Source organism: Capsicum annuum, chromosome 11 (genome assembly GCF_002878395.1).
Source record: "Capsicum annuum cultivar UCD-10X-F1 chromosome 11, UCD10Xv1.1, whole genome shotgun sequence".
Classification (NCBI taxonomy): domain Eukaryota; kingdom Viridiplantae; phylum Streptophyta; class Magnoliopsida; order Solanales; family Solanaceae; genus Capsicum; species Capsicum annuum.
The window spans coordinates 40,260,515-40,270,309 of NC_061121.1; positions in this window are offsets into that span (position 1 = coordinate 40,260,515).

Consider the following 9,795-nt stretch of genomic DNA (forward strand, 5'->3'; position numbering starts at 1 on the left):
CAAAAATCTACATATATACATCAAAAACATACATCCAATAAAAAAAATATACAATGCATGCCCACATACAAAATCAACGTAACTAAATACAATTACATCATGTATATATAATTATCAAATTCAATAAAATTGAATCAAATACCTAATTATGAAAATAATTCATTAAGATTTATTCCATGAAATTGACCCTAATATATAATTCGATTTTCAAATTATACATTCTATTCTATGAAAATAGGTGAAATTTGAAGAAACTTAGCGGCTCATTTAGAGAATAAAACTTAGCGGCTCATTTGACCCTTCTATGAATGTGAGAAGGGATCGGTCTCGATAAAAGTAAATTTGGATAAATTTTGATTCATTGATGATGTTGAATGTGATAGAATCATGATAGGTCGAGTCGGGTAGGCCAATAGTAGGTTCGGGTAGGCAAATTTAGGAATAACGATTTGTTGAGTGTTTGAATATGTGTGAATGATTCGTTCTATTTTACCGCACAAAAATTGAAATTTTAATCATTTGACCGGGGAATGCCCCAGGGGATTTGTATTGATTTATCCGAGGAATGCTCCGAAGTATCATGTACACAGAGGAGGCCCGTGATCAAGGTCCGAGTCATCAGGTAAGGCATTGGAGCGTAGTTTTAGGATTTGCTTAGAATAGGATTTATATTTTTACATGTTTTCTATTTTTGGACTGTATAATTATACTGGACACTATATTTTGGATTTGTTTTGTTTTGTGTGTTTGATTGATTGTTTTATGTGTTTTTGTGTGGTTTATACATTCATAATGTCAAATTAGCCGATACGCTCCACCAAGCGAGCGTGGTTGGACCACGGGACCAAGGGGTGCCTAACATCTTTCCCTCGGTCAACAGAATTCCTTAGCTGGAATCTCTATTTGCCAATCAGTTTCTAGAGTCAAACTATTTTGAAAAGGATTTTCAAAGGTGACTTGGCACACCCGATTTATGTCAAGTGGCGATTCTGAATAAAAAATGTAAATAATCCTTTTTCGAAGCAAATTTTTAATCTTTTGTCGCTTTAATAATAAAAACCCTTTCAAACTTAAAATACGAATCTTTTTCGATTCAAAAAGGGGGTGTGACAGCTCGTGAAGTTGGTAGGCAAATGATAGGCCAGGTAGGCAAATTGACGAATAACGATTGTTGAGTGTTTGAATATATGTGTGAATGGTTCGTTCTACTTTATCTCATAAAAAAAATTAAAATTGTACTCATTTGGTCGGGGAATGCCCCGAGGAATTTGTACTGATTTATCTGGGGGATGCCCCAAAGTATTCTGTACTTGGAGGACATTTGTGATGAAGGCCCGAGGCATCGGGTAAAGCATTGGAGCTTAGTCTAGGTCTAGTTTAGAATAGGTTTTATATTGTTCGCATTTTATTTATTTCGGACTGTATAATTGGACTGGATACTAAATTTTGGATTGTTTAGTTTGGTTTGCTTGATTGATTGTTTTGCGTGCTTTGTGTGGTTTATACATTTGTAGTGTCAAAATTAGCCGATACGTTCCACTAAGCGACCGTGGTCGAACCACGGGATCGAGGGGTGCCTAACACCTTCCCCTCGGTCAACAGAATTCCTTAGTTGGAATCTCTATTCACAAACCAGTTTCAAAGAGTCAAACGGTTTTGAAAAAGATTTTCCAAAGGTGACTTAGCACACTGGATTATGCCAAGTGGCAACTCTAAATAAAAATGTAAATAATCTTTTTTCGAAATAATTCTTCTTTTTGTCACTTAATAATAAAACCCCTTTCAAACTAAAAAATTATTCTTTTTTCGGTTAAAAAAAGGGGTGTGACAGCTCTAGCGACTCTGCTGGGGATTTTTCAGAATTCGAGCTTATTTTTGGAGTTGTATCAACTTAGTTTGACATTATGGGTGTATAAACATTGTTTGTGCTATCGTTTGTCATTTATTTTATCATTTTTGAGTGCTACGTGTTTACAGTTTTTCTCTTGTGCATTACCTCTTTATATCTGACATCATGTGCATAACATGAGTCAATTCTTTCTGCAACAAGTCCCAGAGCGCACGTCGTGCGCACGAGTTGAGTCACCCTTATTTTAGGAGGGGGAGCCATTGGATGTATGGAGTAAGTGGAAAGCAAAATAGCCACTATCGACCATATGCTCCCACAAACGGTCTTGTTAGTAAACCCTAACGTAGGTCAACCTTTAGGTCATGCTTATGTGCATCATATTGAGACCTAGCGGGGCCCACTTGATCCTTTGTAGGAGACTCTCCTCTAAAGCATCCCTACGTGCTAATTGTTGCATTTTTTAAGGTAACAGGGTCATTTGACGGACTGATTTGGGGAAAGCATGTGCTAGAATTAAAGAAAGGTGTGTAGGCATGGAAAAATTAAAAAAAAGGAAAAAAAGAGAAAAGGCGAATCAAAAAAGAGTTTCATAGTTTTTAGGTTCTTTGTGGCTTTTGTTTTCCACAATTCAAAAATTTTTTTAAAAAAACTTTTTTTTTTACTTTTTGCACTCATTTTTCAAAAAAAAAAAAAAAAATAAAAAAAAAATTTCCTTTTGTTTCCTTTAACAAGCATTAAAAATTCAAAAACTCCAAAAAAATTTTTTCAAAAACCTTTTTATAAAAAAAAAATTCAAAAAAAAAGGTGGTAGAAGTTTTGTACATTTCATATAACGAAAGTATCAAAAAGATTTTATTTCATAGTTGTTGGTGTCGTTTTTTATGTGAAGTGTAAAATTGAAAACTCAAAAAAAAATTGTTATGTTGTTCATTGTGTGTCTTTGGTCGTGTCTCAAGTTAGGGTGCAATCTGTTATTTAATCATTAATTGTCCAATCTGGACAAACTACGCACCCCTGATTCTCCTCTTTCAGGAGTGAGATCGTAGGCAGCCTATTATAGGTTCGGGGATCTTATTTAAAAAATTCAAAAAAGATTTTCTTCACTCTTCATTTAGAGTAGGTGTTTCGTACATATCTTGAAAAGAAAAATACAAAAAGAAAAAATTCTTCAATAGTCGTAGGTTTCATTTTTGGTTGATCTTATCTCAAAAATTCAAAAAAAAATTCTTTACTCATTATTTAGAGTAAATGTTTCATATACATCTTTAAAAGAAAACTACAAAAAGAGTTTTTTTTTATTAGGTTCAAGTTTCATTTTTCATATGAAATTCAAAATTGAAAATCCAAAAAGATTTTTCTTTGGTAATCATAGGTTTTATTTGTATAGGAATTTTAAACGTGAAAAATGCAAAAAGAGTCGATTCTTTGACAACTTGTTATTTTCTTCTCTTTTAAAGTTTCAAGAAAAAAAAAAGAAAGGAAAAAGTTTAATTGGCCATTTTGGCAAGACTTCACGAACTACGCACACCTGATTCTCCTCTTTTAGGAGTGAGATACGTAGGCGCCCTTCTTGGGTTCGATGATCTTTTCTAAAGAAAAAGAAAAGCAAAAAAAGTGTTGCACTCTAACACGTTTGTTGCCTCTTGTTCAATTAGTTTAAGGTGGTTGATTTTTGGCTTCCTGGCTGGTCCTCCATATTACACCAAATACAAGGAAGGGTTAGTTGTGTCCAACAAGGATATAGAGAGTGACATCATGGATGAAACAAAGAGTCAGGAAATTGAGAGTTTAAAGGAAGAGAATTTGAGACTGAGACAACAAATGAAGAAAATGTACCGAGCTTAGGCCAGTGGGTTGTCTCCACCTCCGTTCCCCACTTTTGACCCTGCAAATACCTTGAGTCTTCCACCAAAATTGCAAAGTCAGTTTTCTACTGTTGTTGATGCACCGCAGCATGCCTCAGAATCCATTCCATGTCAAATGCACCTCAATACTTCCACCACTCTTTCTTTAGCTCCTCAGTATAAGTCTACCACATTCACAGCACCACATACCGTCTGTACTTTTGTTGCTCAACCTTCTACTAAGGCTTTCACTTTGGCTATCAATCCAATGATTGTGCTTACCTAGTCCACTAGTGAATCCACATTCAATACTCTTGATGATCATTGTTATACTCTTGAGCCTACCGTTAAATTAAGTGGACCGCCAAAATTTCTTACTAAGAAGCCTAGCATGCTAAAAGAGCCAGAGAAAATGGTTGGGAAAGTTAAGAGTGTAGAAAATGATATGAAAAGTTTCTTAGGACTTGTAGGCTATGAAGATGTTTCATCTAAAAACTGAGGCATGTTGTCAAGTGTTAACCTTCCTCCAAGATTTGAGACATCAAAATTTGAGGATTTTGGTGGACAACATGATTCTGTGAAATATTTAGGACAATATTACAATCAATCAAGGGAAACTGAAGGAAAAAAGAAGAAAAACGCACCTATTGTCGTGCCAGGACCAAAGCAGAGTTTAAGAGGTCCAACTCACCAATGTTGTCAGCCTCAATCTCGAGCTTACATATCAAATCCACTTACTTATCTGCAACAAGGTTCTTCTTTTCAAAATCTAAGGAGTTTTACTCTACTTCCTCAATGTCCTTTGAACAATGCATAATTGTGCACCCATCCGTCTTCTTATCCACAATGGCATGCACCTGTCCCTCAACATCATCCTCGACCCTCACAAATTTACCAAGGAACCTCTAAATCCAAGTTTCATCCGAGGCCAGAGTTCGCAATGAGGAGGAAGGAAAAGGATAATTTTACTCCTAATGGGAAATCCTATGCCAGTTTGTTCCAGAGATTGATGCAGAGGGGCATGATTACTCCTCTCCTTGGGCATACTCTTAATTGGCATTTGAGAAATTTTGATCCTAATGCACAATGTGCGTATCATTCTGATGCTCAAGGTCATAGTATTAAGGATTATCGAGATTTGAAAAGAGAAATTGAAAAGATGATTCAAGATGGATCAATTATGGTGCAGAACATTGACAGTGAGGGAAGATCCAGTCATGTTGATATGCAAATCAGTGGCTAAGTTGTCAGGCTGAGCAATTGAGAAGTCACCCCTCTCCCTACTAGAAAAAGGTCTGGTAGTTTATTTTATTTTATTTGAAGTATTTCAGGGTTGTAGTTCGGGATTTATCTTATTTTGTCCCTTTGTCGTTTATGTTCAAACCCTCTATCTTTTATTTCAATTAAATAGAGTGTCCCTTTTTCCCTTTGTGTTCAACTATATGTTGTTTGTTTGTTTTCTTCACATAGTGCATTTTATGTTGATTCTAGTGATATGACATGCTAGCGGAATTTTCAGTCAGATCTTAAAAATCAATTTAACCATGAAACATTGAATCAGAGGTTTAAGTTAGTAAAAAATAACATCTGAGGAAATAGGTAGAGTGCTGAGACATTTGGTGACAAGTTGAAACCTTCTTTGGAAATTAAGGCACTTATTTTGAGAATCACAAGAATAACTTAGTCATTAATTGAAAGACATGTCTCAATTAGGTCAAATAGTGGCTGCGTGAACAGAATGAAAATCAGCTCCACAAAATCATGAGTCATTCAATGTAAGGAATATGCAACAAAAGTGGAGTTGTCTGTTAGAAAAGCGCAGAAGAAATAGTGACGCACAAACTCAGTCGAAGTTAATGCTACAAAAGATGTCGCAAATGATCTTCATCTTTCACTTCCATATTGCATGATGTGTACTTGCATTTTTAAGGATTGATATGACGAAGGCATTTCATTCTGCTATCCAAACATTGTGCCATCCTTTATTTACCCCATTTGAGCTTTAGTCCTATTTTTTTTTATATCCCTCTTTTGGAATCAAGATAGAGTCAGTAAAGCTCAAAAGAAAAGTGTCGAAAAAAAAAGGTGTCCAAAAGGAAAGAAAAGAGAAGAGTATAAAAAATAGGGTTATAAAAAAAATCTCAAAGAGAAAAGAAAAAAAAAAACAAAAATCATAATTAATCAAAAGAACAAGCTGTCAGAACTACGCATGACCTGATTCTCCTCTTTCGAGGGTAAGATACGTAGGTAGCCTACTTAGGGCTCGGTTCAACCAAATAAATAATTTAGAGTCACCCAGCCAAAAGAAACTGGGGCATGAGTTAATCCTCATTGTTTGATTCGATTCCAAAAGTTGTAAGTCCTACCCCACTTCAAGTGCCGTTTGGGCCTCATGTCATCCTTTCTTTCTAACCTTATCCAAAAACTAAGATATAACCAAAGAAATACCTTCAGATCAATCTTTGAGAATGTTAAGGCTAAGCATGTAATGCATATAGTGACGCATTTTGGGAACTGCTCGTCTTCCTCAGCATAGGGAATCAAAAGAGAAATAAAAATGAGAGAGTCTTATCGGTGAAAACCCCCACGGGCACCATAAGACAATTGTGAGTTGAGAGAAATGAAACTAAGAGAGTCTCAATGGTGAAAAATCCTCATAGACAGCATAAGGCAATGGTGAACTGAGAAAAAGAAAGTGAGAGGGGCTTGTTGGTAAAAACTCTTCAAGGTGTCACTAGCCGAATGATATCTTAGATGTAATTAACCTAAGGAAGCAACTCAATTTCAAGGCCATTAACTCAACAACAATTGGTGAAATTTCTAATGGAAATATCAGGCAGCTTAATCCAAAATGCATGGCATAATCATTAGAGTTGACTATCATTTCTAGATAAATTTTTTTATTTCTTTGTTTCAAATGGGGACATTCATTGTATTTTTTTCATCTCTTTATTTTTATTTTATTTTCTTGGTTTAGTTGTCCAAATAAAAATTACTGTCATTTTTCTCTTGTCTTGGAGTCAAGTCCATGTCGAAACGAGTGAGAAAAGATTTTAAAACTGGTTACCAGCTTCTTCAATTGCACAAAGCAAGACAAAAGGCCAACACATGAAAGAGACATGATTGTGAGCCGAAATAAGGCATGCAAAAAGTTTTGTCAACAGATAAGTTTGGGAACTTATGGAAATATCAAGGTTCAAAGGTTTTATCTGAGATGCATGGCAAAGCAGAAATACTATGTTTGTTTCAGAGTCACTCTTAATAATCTGAGTTCGGATCAATGTTGCAGCGAGTCAATGACATATGCTAATGATTAAAAGCAACATTAATGTGACAGGGGAAAGAGCGATTGCCATGAAAGCCAAAGCCATAAACCAGCCACCATGTTCTTAAACTAACAAGGTTTCTTTGTATGAAACAGGAACACATGTTACCTTCGAATCAAGGATTTCAAAGCCTAAACATCAAAAGTTACAATACCTCACTTCCACAAATGCAGGAGACAATATTGTTGCACAGGTTTGATAATCAAAACCATGGTAAAACTCATCATCCAATATCTCTAGGAAACACACTTCCTTGTTTGGATAATTCAAGAGACATTTGTAAGGAGATGCACTTCCTTGTTTGGGTAATTCAAGTGACATTTGTAAGGAGACGTACTTCCTTGTTTGGGTAATTCAAGCAGCATTTGTAAGGAGACGCACTTCCATATTTGGGTAATTCAAGTGGTATTTGTAAGGAGATGCACTTCCTTATTTGGTAATTCAAGCAACATTTGTAAGGAGAAACACTTTTCTTGTTTTGGTAATTCAAGCAATATTTGTAAGGAGACGCACTTCCTAGTTTGGTAATTCAAGAGGTATTGTAAAGAGACGCACTTCCTTATTTGGTAATTCAAGCGGTATTTGTAAGGAGACGCACTTCCTTATTTGGGCAATTCAAGAAATATTTGTAAGGAGACGCACTTTCTTGTTTGGGTAATTCAAGCAATATTTGTAAGGAGATGCACTTCCTTGTTTGGGAAATTCAAGCAACATTTGTAAGGAGAAGCACTTCCTTGTTTGGTAATTCAAGCAACATTTGTAAGGAAACACACTTTCTTGTATGGTAATTCAAGCGGTATTTGTAAGGAGACGCACTTTCTTGTTTTGTAATTCAAGCAACATTTGTAAGGAGACGCACTTTCTTGTTTGGGAAATTCAAGTAGCATTGGTAAGGAGACACAATTCCTTGTTTTGGTAATTTAAGCAGCATTGGTAAGGAGACACACTTTTTTGTTTTGATAATTCAAGAGGTATTGGTAAGGAGACGCACTTTCCTATTTGGGTATTTCTAGCAACATTTGTAAGGAGACGCACTTCCTTGTTTGGGTAATTCAAGTAGCATTGGTAAGGAGATACACTTCCTTGTTTTGGTAATTTAAGCGGCAAAGGTGAGGAGAAACACTTCCTTGTCTTTGTAATTCAAGAGGTATTGGTAAGGAGATCCACTTTCTTGTTTGGATATTTCTAGCAATATTTTTAAGAAGACGCATTTCTTTGTTTGGGTAATTCAAGCAGCATTTGTAAGGAGACGCACTTCCTTGTTTGGGTAATTCACCCGGCATTTGTAAGGAGATGCACTTCCTTATTTTGGTAATTCAAGCAACATCTCTAAGGAGATACACTTCCTTGTTTGGGTAATTCAAGCAACATCTGTAAGGAGACGCGCTTCCTTGTTTGGGTAATTCAAGCAGCATTTGTAAGGAGACGCACTTCCTTGTTTGGTAACTCAAGCAACATTGGAGCCCGCCCAAAGCACAAGGCAAATAAATGAAAAGTCAAGCAACAAGGTGAAATAATTGAAAGCCAAGCAACAAATTAAAAAATTGCAAGTCATGAGCTCGCCTAAAGAATAGGGTGATGAAACTCAAGTCAAGAGTTCAAAAGAAGCTGCATAGATAGGACTTTTTTAATTTTATTTATCTTTTTAACTCTTGTAATTTTTCATTTTTTGATGTAATGACAGAGCCGCGATCGGAACCTCGATGGAACCTCACTCAACTCTCCAACTCGATATAGTCTCTCTTCTTCCAACTCTTTGAGATACCTGGGACTCAATTTCTTCATAACTTGGGTAGTTAGGATGTCCTGATGTAGACTTGGTTTCACTCCTTCTTTCTATTTCATTCTCTTTGAATAATGGTCGGGATAAAATTATGTCTTGTTGTCTACTTCTTTGTCTGAAAATACTTCGCGTTTACATTCAAAGGGGGCATTCTGTAGACACCTCATTTTGTCCCTCTCAAAATTGATTTTTTTCCATTTTTAGCTCACCTTACTACATACCCTCACCCATGTGATTATACCCCACAAAAATACAAAAATTAACAACCCTTAACAAACCCAATCCTCAATTATTCTCTTGGTAACAAATTTTATCTCAATTAACTCACACCTCACTACCCTACCCCACCCTCCTACCCATGTGACCCCCCTCATATTTATTCTCCAAAAAGCGAAAAAAGGGTATATACAGGGGACACACTGAAAAGAAAAAAGGGAGGACGCCACTTTCTTCTTCTTTATCTTATTATTAACTACACCCAATACACCAAGATCAACACTAGTCCACACCAGTGAAGAGCACATACCCCATTTCTTCTTTTCTTCTCCACTCGCATCACACACACAGTGAAGAAGACACACACACTACACAGATCACACATACAGACCTCAGCTTATAGTCACCAGTCGCTGACACACACAAATAAAACTCACCAAAAAAATACACATACGCACATACAGTTACTGGAAAAGAGAAATAGTAAGGAAAGGGTATAATCGAGAAACAATGAGAGAGAGAGAAAATTAAGGGAGATTAAAGAAGAGTGATCGGGAAACACACAGAAAGGAGAGGAGAGAGATATTTTTGGCAAATCCTTACCAAAGAACGTTATAGCCATCTAATTTTATCTATTTTTTGGTCACTGTTGGGACTCACTGGAGCTCTGACGAGTCGAGAATCATAAGTTCGGCTCGGATAAATCATACTCAACCCATTTTGCCTAATTCTGACAAGATTCACTGGAAAACAAGAGAAACAGCAAAAGGGGCGTAT